This window comes from Canis lupus, chromosome 1 (assembly GCF_003254725.2).
Source record: "Canis lupus dingo isolate Sandy chromosome 1, ASM325472v2, whole genome shotgun sequence".
Lineage (NCBI taxonomy): Eukaryota > Metazoa > Chordata > Mammalia > Carnivora > Canidae > Canis > Canis lupus.
Window position 1 is genome coordinate 24,371,238 of NC_064243.1, and position 13,022 is coordinate 24,384,259.

At 40.0% G+C, this 13,022-nt stretch overlaps 1 protein-coding gene across 1 annotated transcript in view; it reads left to right on the forward strand.

Moving 5' to 3' along the window:
• FAM210A (family with sequence similarity 210 member A) overlaps positions 1-13,022 on the forward strand; it is a 29,710-nt gene that overhangs the window by 277 nt on the left and 16,411 nt on the right. The gene's annotated exons all lie outside the window — the stretch shown is intronic.

Below are 13,022 nucleotides of genomic sequence, written 5' to 3' on the forward strand. Positions count from 1 at the left end.
CCCGCCCCCGCCCCCCCTCCCCGGCCGGGGTCCGCCACGCGCGCCCCGCAGCCCCCGCCCTCGTCTGACCGAGCGGGGCCTGGGGGACTGGAGCCGGCTCCGGTCCGGGCCTCCCTCCGCTCTGCTCTCCGTCGGAGCACGGCTGCCGAGGGGCCGGGGAGCCGCGCCGTGGAGTCGTCCTCGAAGGCGGCGGGCCCTGGCTCGTCCCTGCGGCCTCCGGGGATGCCGGGGGATGCCGGGGGATGCCGGGCACGGCCCGCGGGGACGGGACGGACCGCCTGACTCCGCACGTCCGCAGGCCTCCCGGGTCTCCCGGATCTCCGGGGTCTCCCAGGTCTCCTAGATCTCTCGGGGTCTCCCAAATCTCTTGGATCTCCCAGTCTCTTGGATCTCCCAGTTCGCCCTGATCTCCCAGGTCTCTCAGGTCTCCCAGATCTCCTAGGTCTCCTAGATCTCTCAGATCTCCCGGGATCTCCCTGATCTCCTAGATCTCCCGGGGTCTCCCAGGTCTCCTAGATCTCCCGGGTCTCCCAGATCTCCCAGATCTCCTAGATCTCCCAGGTCTCCTAGATCTCCCAGGTCGCCCAGATCTCCCAGGTCTCTCAGGTCTCCCAGATCTCCTAGGTCTCCTAGATCTCTCAGATCTCCCGGGGTCTCCCAGGTCTCCTAGATCTCCCGGGTCTCCCAGATCTCCCAGATCTCCTAGATCTCAGGTCTCCTGGGGTCTCCCAGGTCTCCCAGATCTCTTGGATCTCCCAGGTCTCCTAGATCTCCCAGGTCACGGAGGTCTCCCAGGTCTCCTAGATCTCCCAGGTCGCCCAGATCTCCTAGGTCTCTCAGGTCTCCCAGATCTCCAGATCTCTCAGGTCTCCCAGATCTCCTGGTCTCCTAGATCTCTCAGATCTGCCGGGATCTCCTAGATTTCCCAGGTCTCCCAGGTCTCCTAGGTCTCCCAGGTCTCCCAGATCTCTTGGATCTCCCAGGTCTCCTAGATCTCCCAGGTCACCGAGGTCTCCCAGGTCTCCCAGATCTCCCAGGTCGCCCAGAACTCCTAGGTCTCTCAGGTCTCCCAGATCTCCTAGATCTCTCAGATCTCCCGGGATCTCCCAGGTCTCCTAGATCTCCCAGATCTCCTAGATCTCTCAGGTCTCCCAGATCTCCTAGATCTCTCAGATCTCCTGGGATCTCCCAGGTCTCCTAGATCTCCCAGATCTCCTAGATCTCTCAGGTCTCCCAGATCTCCTAGATCTCCCAGATCTAGATTTTTCAGGTCTCCCAGATGTAGATCTCCCAGGTCTTCCAGATCTAGATCTCTCAGTTCTCCCAGGTCTCCCAGATCTCCTAGATCTCTCAGGTTTCCCAGTTTTCCCAGATCTCCCAGGTCTTCCAGATCTCCCAGGTCTCCTAGGTCTCCCAGGGCTCCGCTACAGCCCAAGGCACCCCTGTCCTGAAAGTCGGAAGCTCCCTGGCTCAGGTCTTCCCTCCTGAGACGTCGGGTCAAAACTCCCTGTGAACTGGGGCTCTTGATGCATGTGTGTTTTAACGCTGTTTGGCCTGAGCGCGTCTGCACCTTGAGGGCATAAAAGCAGTGTGATTAGATTTGCGGTTCACCTTGAATCCTTTCCCAGATCGATCCCCCGAGAAGCAGTCTTGAAGACGTGATCTCCTGGCCTACTTGCCCGGAGGTAGTTAGGTAATGGGACTTGGCGTTGGAGGCGGCCAGGTTTGCGGCGAGTACTTTACAGTGGAGCCCCGTCTGCACGGTGGGCATCAGCGTTGCTGCGTGGTTGGCCCGCGGTGAGCCAGCCATTCCTGGACCAGGACGAGGCCTATTTTTAACAAATGAGGACGAGCTCTCGGTTTCAGATGCCTGCACTTGGATTCTTTATTATGTGCGTGAGCGGTGTTGAGAGTGTCCGTTCTTGAGGATGGACAACTATGAAAGTATAGGCCCTAGGACTGGTGTGCTGTGTACATACCCACCCCTTAGAACGAGGCGAGGACAGCCCATGTTGCTGGTTCTGATGCTCAAGTTCCTAGAGATAAGTGCTGTTGTAATTTTAGGGAAAATGAATCTAACTTTGACTTCTAAAGACATTTTTTCATTAGATTAAAAGCCTCTTAACTATGAGTTTGCACAAACTCCACCATGAATATATGTCTTGCATGGGATATATAGAGATCGTGTTTTATGATTTTTATCAATCTTCACTGAAAATCATCATGCAAATTGAGTGGAGAATAGGAGAACTCTTGAATGCAGTGGTAAGGAAGGAGTGAATGGCCAGATAAAAATGCTTTAAAACTACTGTTGGTGTTATTTTCCCCCATTATTGCCTGAGTAATATCTGGTTTTCTGAAAGTTGCATTAAAATAATAGTTAATATTTTGGTAGCTTCTATGTGCCAGACTAAGTTCTATACATATTTGAACTGATTTAGTTCTTAGTAATCCAGTGGGGGGGGGGGGGGGGGGGTAGGTTTTTTTTTTTTTTTTTTTTTTTTTTTCAAATGAGGCTTGAGTAATCTGGCCAAAGTCATGCAGCTGGGTTATATATATAATTGCATGGGTTATTATATTTAGAGAAAAAATAACTCAATGTTATCTCACTAGAATATGAGCTGCAACAAGGCAAAGATCATCATTTTGTTCAGTGATTTAACCTGAGTGCTTTGAATAGTGCCTGGCATAGCTGGGTGCTTATTGATTGAATGAGTTGCCAAGAAAAGCTTTAAAAAAAAATTTTTTTTTTAAGGGACATATAGGGTTTATTTCAATCCATGTATAAGATTTCTTTTTGTACTACTTTGGTTATTTGGCTCATTACTCACCCTGCCTGCTTTGGATTCTCCTGGTTTGGATTGTATTTTTGTCAGTAACAGAAAATGGAGTAGTAACTTGCAAGTTCTCTAGTTAAAGTAAAGGTAAGCAACAGATTCAGTAGATACCGTGCCTCCTTTTAAGTCCTTAGTTTCCAAAGGGACAGCACACAGAAGTATAATCTTAAAGTGTAATTTCTGTTATGCAGTTGGAGATCACATTTTTGAAGCATAAAAATTTTTTAAATGTAGGTAGAGTCTTGCAGCTTCCTAAGCACAGTGTCCTTGGAGGTGGGAGAGAGGTGGCTTATGGAGGGTTTGTTTCTCCAAGCTTGCGGAGGGACTGTTGTGCCAGTCCATTCAGCAGAGTGGTCCTGCTTAAATTTTATTGCCTTTTTGGAGCACATAAGATATTCTTGTTCTGAATGTTTTTGGTATAGTTGAAAGTAAGATTTGGTTGAGAAATCTAATTTCATTTTGTGTGATTGGTTAGTTTTATATGTCAACTTGAGTATGCTGAACTATCCATTTAATCAAACACTAATCTAGGTGTTGTGGTGGTATTTTAACATGTGGTCAACATCTGTAATCAACTGACTTTAAGTAAAGGATTGTACCCTCAATAATGTGAGTGGGCCTCGTCCGATCAATCGAAGGCCTGAATTTTAAACTGAGGGGTCTCAAGAAGAAAAACTTCTTCCTCAAGACTACAGCATTGATTTCTGCCAGTTTCTAATCTGCAAATATGCCCTACACATTTCAGAGTTGCTGGCCCCCATAATTTTGTGAGCCAATTCCTTAAAATAAATCTGTATTTACTTAGGTGAATAATCTAATAATAGATTTCTAATACTTAGAAATAAATATCCATTCACCAAATATAAATAAACCTAAAGACAGATAGATAGAGATATATTTATGTATTATTTCCTGTTGGTTTTGTATCCCTGGAGAAACTTGTCTGATTCAGAATTTGGCACTGAGAGTGGTTCTAGAGGAACAGATTCTTAAAGATGAGTTTTTTGAATTGGCTGTGGTGTTCTTGGAATTGGTTCCCTAATCAGGTTAGATGTAAAGGCACTAAGGACTATTTCCAGTGGTAACAAGGGCACTGGTAGCCCATGATGTGATGTGGCAATAGAGACATACAGAGCGCAGAACATTACCATCTTAAGGTTCTGGATGGGATGATCACATATTTGATGACTTAAAACATTTTTGGTCAAATTAACAAGTATGAGACTGGCTGTTGACTGCTGGCTGCTAACTGTGCTGGCGAAAGAGGAAAGAAAAAGATGAGCTCAGGTCTTCAGATTCGCAGCTCAAGCTCTGTGTAAATAACCTGAAAGTTTTTATGTCTGCCCTAAAGAAACTCATCTCCTGTAGATGCAGAGCTGAGACTGCTGGAAACCAAGCCTAGAGTCTTATCCTGCAAAATGGCTCAATTACAATGTAAAATGAATTCCCCATCTAACAGAGTACCTGGTATTAAAATGAGGGCATTGATTGAGAAGGAATGCAATCTTCAAATTTGGAATGGGGGTACTGAACCCCTAAATTTCAATCCATTGTCTTTGCCAGTAAAAGCAGCCTTTCCACTCCTTTTTGAGAATTGAACCCTGCTTTGTGTGAGGTACCTGTAATGGCCTTCATGAGGTATTTGCCTTGCAAGATAGCTGGTTCTCCTTAGGAACTACCCTACTACACTTCCCTGCTGCTAGACTCAAGTCCTAGGAAGCCCTCAAAAAGAAGCTACAAAGTGTATCCCATGAGGAGGTGTGTTGCACTCTAAAAACCACATTAATATTATACACATAGGATTCTGGGGAATTTTTCTGGGATTGGATATTAAAGTGTGGGATAATGATAGAAGGAACATAAAGTTGGACCAGGCCAAATTTATTGATATAGGGACCACTAAGCTAAGATTCTGGATTCACTGTTACAGCTTGAGAGAGTTAAGAAGGGCTTCTGACAGTTTAGTTGGCTAAAACATGGACCAAAAGGGGACCCATGCTACATGAAGTTAAAATACCAGACTTGCCTTGTATACTAGAGGAAGGAATCCAGAGGCCTAGGGAGATTGGAATGGTAGAGTGGCTTTACCATGTAAGACCAATTTACCCATTCTGGGAGGGTCTGGATGAGATACCTTTCACCCTGACAGTGAGAAAAAAATTTATGAGGGGAGCCCCATCATCCATGAAGAACTTTGTGATTGCTCTTCTCTGTGGGTCAGAAATTACAGCAGAAACTGCTGCCACTGAACTAAGGATCCTTAAGTACAGTGAGGATAGTAGGAAATTGAGTAGATAACACAGAGAGACCTGTTTTCTTAATGACATATCTTACATGCTGAAGGAAAGAAGCCAGAGGAGAGGGTGGTTGAAGTACAGGAAGGAGAAAAATACAAGGAAAATATGATTGAGCAGAGTCTTGGAAAAGACAGGAGGAGGTTAGATCTAGAACACAGAGGGAGGATTCAGTTTCTTTTCTGAGGAAGGAGTTAAGGGATTCTGAGTTGGGTGTGGACGCAGGTAACTTTGGAAGGGGGAAGGCTGAAGGTGAGAAAATTTACTCCTAATGACTTAGGCTCATTTTTAAAGGGAAGGGGGGGGTATATCTTCGTCTGTCTTGTGGGGCCATTAAGTAGTAAACATAAGTGAATTAAATTGGATGTTAGAAGATAAGTGCTATGAAAAAAGAAACAATAAGATAGGGAAGATTGGAATGTTGGTAAGGGAAGGGAGGATTGGGGTGGCGTTTTAATTTTAAATTGGATAGTCAGGGCATGCCTCATGGAATGGATGCTGTTTGAAAACAGACTCAGGGAGTGAAAGAATTAGCCAGAATCCTGAGAAAGACTGTTCCAAGCAGAGGGAACAGCCAGTGCAGAATTCTTACAGTACCCCCTTTAACATGTGGGAAGAGCTGCGAGGGGGCGGGGGCAGTGTGGCTGGAGCAGAGTGAGGAGAAGAAAGAGTAAGGGATGTGATGTATTCAGAGAAGAAAAGGGAGGAAATTACGTGAGGCACCGTAGATGATTGTAAGGGCTTAGGCTCTGGCTCTAAGAGATTGGAGAGTTCTAAACACGAGAAATATGCTTCAGTGTGTCTTATATTTTACTGTGGGCTGAAAATAAAGTATAAGAGGTTTGAAGAGATTGAGAAAGTTGTGCAACGGTCAGTGAAAGGAAAGGGAGAGGAAGCAGATTGGATCAGGAACCAGTGTGAGTTGTCATATAACATTCAGAGCCTTTCTGAAAGGTGAGGTACCCTGAGTGTATGGTGGGTACTAGTTTACTCAGTTGCGTGATTTTTGTTACTGCTCAGTTGTAAGATGCTTGTGGGAAAAATAGTTGCTCTAGCTCAAGATTAGATTTTGTGGGCTGGTATTTACAGATGGACAAAGTAGTAGTTCAAGGCATGCACCCTAGAATTGAGGCTGGTTAAAGACTTCTGAGTGAAACTAGGAAAAGCTATTAGATTTGAAAGAAAAATGGGAGGTAGGGTGGTGTAAGGCCCTGGAGCTAGAGTCCAGAGAATAAGGGAGGGAAGGCTGTAAGTAGAAGAGGCTGCAGAAAGTGGGATCGTGTGTTTCAGAACTTCAGTTGTGGAGAAATACCAGATGGTTTCCAGGAGGAATGCATTGCTAAGGAAGCTGGGATTTTGCATGGATCAGCCAAATGGAAGAATGATAAAAGTTTAGATGAAGGAAGAATATGACTTTGTTTGGCCAGGTCTATAGATGAGAAGATAAGGAAAACTAGGACTAATTATTGTTATAGCATACTTAATGCTAGAAACTTATCATTTTCTCTCATTTCATCGTCATAAATACCATAGGATAAAGGTTTAGTTAAAACCCCACTTAGGGCAGCCCGGGTGGCACACCAGTTTAGCGCCGCCTTCAGCCAGGGCCTGATCCTAGAGACCCGGGATCGAGTCCGGCGTCGGGCTCCCTGCATGGAGCCTGCTTCTCCTTCTGTGTCTCTGCCTCTCTCTCTCTCTCTCTTTCTGTCTCTTGTGAATGAGTAAATAAAATCTTAAAAAAAAAAAAAAAAACCCACTTAGGGATAAGGAAAAAAGCTAAGTAAAATGATGCCAGAAAGGGCTGGAACTCAAATCTTTCTGACTGCAAAGCCTGCATTTCTCCCAGTGCAATAGAATAACATCAGCCAGACCCAAAAAAGAAGGGAATGGAAATAGAATCATGAGATTCTGGACCAGTGCTACCATTACAAATCACTGTGGCTTGCCTTATGAAATTTAGGTCCTCTGAAAGACAAAAAAAAAAAAAAAAAAAATGTGTAAATGAATATATTTAATTTATTTATTTATAGTAAATTTGTAAAAATCATTGATTTTTATACAAATGATACATTTGACATTTCAGACTGTTCCAAAAATCAGTGAATTATTAATGAAATTTTTTGAGAATTCACTAAGGGGCATAATTTGACCTTTCTTGAAGACTAAGAATTTAGCAATGGCTCCTTCATTATCACAGCTTGTATATGTTGCCCAGTTCTTGTATTAGAAAGCTCAAAAGCGGAATAGATTGAAGGAGGTGGATTATATAATAGAAATTAAGTTGAAGGCATCAAATTCATTAAGGCGTAGGAAAATAACAGCCCAGAAAATACTACAAAGAAACTTGCATACATCTACTTTTTTAAGCATCCGTCAAGGTGTGATTAAGACAGATTGAAATGAATAAATTAGAATATTAATCTGTTGAAAAAAAATTGGATTTCTCCCATTTGGTGGTAATTGAGAGAGTTTGCATAACTAAGGGTAATTCTTTTCTTCGTTTATTCCTTTTATGTTTCAGCCTAATGAGTTTTACAATTGATCTCCTCCTCATATCTGTGATTCAGTTTAAAGCTATGTTAAATATTAGTTGTATTTGGCAAGACCACAGTGTACTTTTTTAAAAAGTTAATGAATTTTATTTTTTAGAGAAGTTTAGGTTTATAGAAACATAGAACAGAGATAGTACCGAGAATTCCCATATTTTCCACCCCTACTCCCACAGAGTTTACACTATTATTATTATTATTTTTTTAACTCTGCTGTTAACATCTTGTAGCAGTGGGGTACATTTGTTAGGATTGAAGTCCTGATATTGATACATTATTAACTAGAGTCCATAGCTTACATTAAGATTCACTCTTTGTATCCTGTAGTTAGTTCTCTGGGTTTTGGGAAATGTATAATGACATTTATCTGCAATTACAGGATCATATAGAATGTTTTGCTGCCCTAAAAATTTAGGCCCCATGCTCCACTTGATCATCTCTTCCCTCCCCCTACCCTGCAGCCTCTGGAAACCACTGCTAGTTTTACTGTCTCTATAGATTTTTCACTTCCAAAATGTCATATAGTTAGAATTATGCAGTAGATATCCTTTTCAGACTGACTTCTTTCACTTAGCAATATGATTCCCTCCAGGTCTCTTCATGGTTTCATAGCTCATTTATTTTGATCACTAAATAATATTCCTTTGTATGGTAATACCTCAGTTTGCTTATCCATTCACCTATTCAAAGACTTCTTGGTTGTTTCCAGTTTGGGGCAATTATGGATGAAGCTGCTATAAACATTTGTGCGCAGGTTTTTGTGTGGACTTTTCAGCTTATTTGGGTAAGTACTTATAGGACTGCTATTGCTGAAGCTTGTGTTTAGCTTTCCTTGGAAACTGCCAAACTGTCTTCCACATTGCCTGTAATACCGTTTTTCATTCCCACTAACAATGAATGAGAGTTCCTTTTCCAGATCCCCACCAACATTTGGTGTGTGTTAGTGTTTTGGGTACCAGTTATTCTAATAGGTGCATAATGGTATCTCATTATTGTTTTAATTTGCAACTCCCTAGTGACAAATGATGTTGAACATCCTCTTTTTAATTGAGGTGTAATCAACATACAACATCATATTATTTTCAAGTGTACAACCTAACAATTCAATATTTGCACATATTGCAAAATGAACACCACGGTAAGTCTGTTTAATATCCATCACCACGTAAGTTTTTCTCCCCAACCTCTGGCAACTACCAGTCTGTTCTCTGAGTTCAGATTTCTTTTTTTTTTTTTTTCTTTAAGATTCCACATATAAGTGAGATGACATAGATTTATCTTTCTCTGACGTTTCATTTAGTGTAATGCTGTAAAGGTCCATCCATGCTGTTGCAAATGGCAGACTTTTATTCTTTTTATGGCTGAATAATATTCCATTGTATTTATATACTGTTTTTTTTCATCCATTCATGGACACTTAGGTTGGTTCTAATATCTTGGCTATTGTAAATAATGCTGCAATGAACATGCAGGAGTATATATCTTTTTGAGTTAGTGGTTTTGTTTTTTGTTTTGTTTTTTTTTCCTTTGGATAAATACCCAGAAATGTACTTGTTGGATCACATGATAGTTCTGTTTTTTGAGGAACTTCCATACTGTTTTCCATTGTGGCTACACCAATGCATAGTACTTTTCTCCTCATTCTCACCAACATTTGTTTCTTTTTCCTTTTTTTTTTTTTTTTTTTTAAATAATAGGTATTCTAACAGGTGTGGGGTGATACAGCATCTTTTCAGATGTTTATTTGCTATGTGTATATCTTCTTTAATGAGATGTCTGTTCATATCTTTAGCCATTTTGTAATTGAATTTTCTTATAAGATATTGAGTTTAAAGAATTTTTTTAATATTTTAGATACAAGTCTCTTATCTGATATATGTTTGGCGAATATTTTCTCCCCGTATGTGGCTTTCATTAGAGCAGTTTTTAATTTTAATAAAGTCCAACTTACCTTTTTTTTTTTTTTGATGGATCCTGCTTTTGGTGGTGTATCTAACAAGTCCTTTATTCTATGTTTTCTTCTAGAAGTTTTATAGTTTTATAGTTTGCATTTTACATTTAAATCTATGATGCATTTTTATTTTTTTTTTAAAGATTTATTTATTTATGATAGACCTAGAGAGAGAGAGAGAGAGAGAGAGGCAGAGACACAGGAGGAGGGAGAAGCAGGCTCCATGCCGGGAGCCCGACGTGGGACTCGATCCCGGGACTCCAGGATCACACCCTGGGCCAAAGGCAGGCGCTAAACCGCTGAGCCACCCAGGAATCCCCTATGATGCATTTTTAACTTAAATTTTTGGAAAGGTTTAAGATCTATGTTTATGTTCATTTTTTTTTTTCTGTGTGGACATCTGGTTGCAGTATTGTTGGAAAACTTCTTTCTTTGTTGAATTGCTCTTGTGCCTTTGTCTAGGATCAGTTGATTATATTTTTGTACATCTCTTTCTGGACCCTGTTCTATTTGATCTGTGTGACTTTGCGTTCTCCAGTGCTACACTGTCTTGGTTATGGTTATTATAAAGTTTTAAAATTGAGTGAGTAATGTATCAATTTTTTTTTTTTTTTTGTCTTCTCGCGATAGCTAGGAATTGCAGTATAGTGTTGAGTAAGAGTGGTCAGAGAGGACATCCATGCTTTGCTCCTAGTAGTAGGAGGAAAGTGCCCAGTCTCTTTTCCATGAAGTACCACATTAGCTGTGAGTTTGGCGTAGATGTTCTTTATCAGATTGAGGAACTTCCCCTGTACTATTAGTTTGCTCAGAGTTTAAAAAAAAATCATGAATGGGTATTGGATTTTTGTCAAGTGGTTTTGCTGTATCAATCCATACAATCACATGATCATAGGATTTTTCTTTAGCTTGATGATATGATGCATTATATTGAGTTTTAATTATTCAATCATTCTTTAGTTTCTAGACTAATCCCACTTGGTTTGGTGTATTAAACATTGATGGATTGGATTTGCTAATATTTTGTTGAAGACTTACATATATGTTCATGAGAGAGATTGGTTTATAGTTTTCTTAAGCAGAGAGCTTCATCCAGTTTTGGTCATAGGCTAATGCTAGCCTCACAAAATGGGTTAGAAGCCTTTCTTCTTCAATTTTCTGGAAGAGATTGTGGAGAACTGACATTATTTCTGCCATAGATGTTTAACAGAATTCACTAATAAAACACCTGGGCCTGGTCGGTCTTTCTTTCTTTTTTTTTTTTTTTTTTTTAGCTTAATTCTTATTGATTCAATTTCTTTGAAAGATATAGATAGGGCTATTTAGGTCATATTTTTCTTCCTGTATGAGTTTTGGTAGTTAATATTTTTCAAGGACTTGTTCCATTACAGCTAAGTTACCATACTGGTGGGCACAAAGTTGTTTACAGTATTCCTTATCGCTTTTTAAATGGCTGTGGGTCAGTACTCCTGTTTCATTTCTTATATTACTAATTTGTGTTTTCTCTCTGGGTAAACCTAGCTAGAGATTTACAAATTTAATCGGTATTTTTCAGAGCCAGATTTTGGTTTTGTTACATTTTCTATTGTTTTCCTTTTCAATTTCATTGATTATTGCTATGATGATGGTGTGGTGATGACGATGTCTGCTTGCTTTAGGTTTATATTGCTCTTCTCTTTCTAGTTTCCTAGAATGAAAGCTTAGCTTATTGAGTTTAGATCATTTTTCTTTTCTGATATATGCCTTAAGTGCTATTAATTTCTCCACAATAATTGCTTTACTGCATCCCACAAATTTCAATAAGTTGCATTTCCTTTTTTAATTCAAAATATTTTAAAATTTATTTTAAGGTTTCTTTGACCTATGTATGAATTATTTAATTTCCAGGGGTTTTCCAGCTATCTTTCTGTTAGTGATTTCTAGTTTAATTCCATTATGGTCTGAGAACATATTTTGCATGATTTTTATTCTTTTAAATATGTTAAGGTTATTTTATGCCACAGAATGCGGTCTGTTTTGTTGAACTCTCCATGTAATAAGCTTGAGTAGAATGTATATTCTGCTCTTGTTGGAGTATTTTATAAATGTCAATTAGATCAAGTTGATTAATAGTGTTTAGTTCAACTATATCCTTAATGATTTTCTGACTGCTTGGCCTATCAAGTACTAACAGGGGGTGTTGGAAGTTTCCAGTTATAATAGTGGTAATGTCTATTTCTCCTTTCAGTTCTGTCAATTTTTGCCCTGCACTTTAATCTTCTTTTATCAGATTTACACATATTTAGGATTGTTATGTTTTCCTAATATTACCACTATATTATTTATTATGAAATACCTCTCATTTTGATAAACAAGGAATTTCTAAAGTCTGCTTTGTCTGAAATTAATATAACTATTCCATCTTTCTAAAAAAAATCAATATTAATGTGTTTTTTCTCCATCCTTTGATTTGTAACTTAATCTGAGTCTTTATAAAGTAAGTGATTTTTAGACAAAATGCAGTTAGTTTTAAAAAAAAGACATCTCTGACAATTTGTCTTTTAATTGGCTTAATAATCTACCATGTTGGTAAATGTTTTTTATTCATTGCTATTTGTTCTTTGTTTTTCCCTTTTTCTGCCTTCTGTGATTTTACCTGAGAATTTTATATGATTCTATTTTATCTCCTCTTTCAGTGTATCAATTACACTTTTTTGTGTGGAATATTTTGTTTGAAGGAGAGTGAAAGCATGAGCCCGGGGGGGGGGGGGGGGCAGGGTTTGCGAGGGAAAGGGAGAGGGGAAAGAAAGTCTAAAGGTAGTCTAAAGGTCATTGAGATCACCACCCAAGGTGAAACCCAAGAGTCAGATATCTAACTGACTATACCACCCAAGTGCCCCTCAGTTGCACTTTTTAAAAAAAATATTTTATTTATTTATTCATGAGTGACCGAGAGAGAGAGAGAGAGAGAGAGAGAGAGGCAGAGACATAGACAGAGGGAGAAACAGGCTCCATGCAGGGAGCCTGACGCAGGACTCGATATTGGGTCCCCAGGATCAAGCTCTGGGCCGAAGGCGGCGCTAAACTGCTGAGCCACCCGGGCTGCCCCTTTTTATTTATTTTTTAATATATTATTTATTTATTCATGAGTGATCAGTTGTACTTTTAAAATACATTTTAGATAAATCAATTTTAAAATCATTTTCCTTAGAGCTCATAATACACTTTTATCTCATCTAAGTCCCCTTCAGATGATTTTGTAATACTTCATATGTAGTTGCGAGTACTTCACCATGGAGTGTTACCATAGACTATTCCCAATTCTTTGGGACAGTGCTATTTTTAAATTTCACTTATTATGTACTTTTAATCGTTTAGTGCATTTACTAGCATTACTTTAAACAATTGTCTTCCA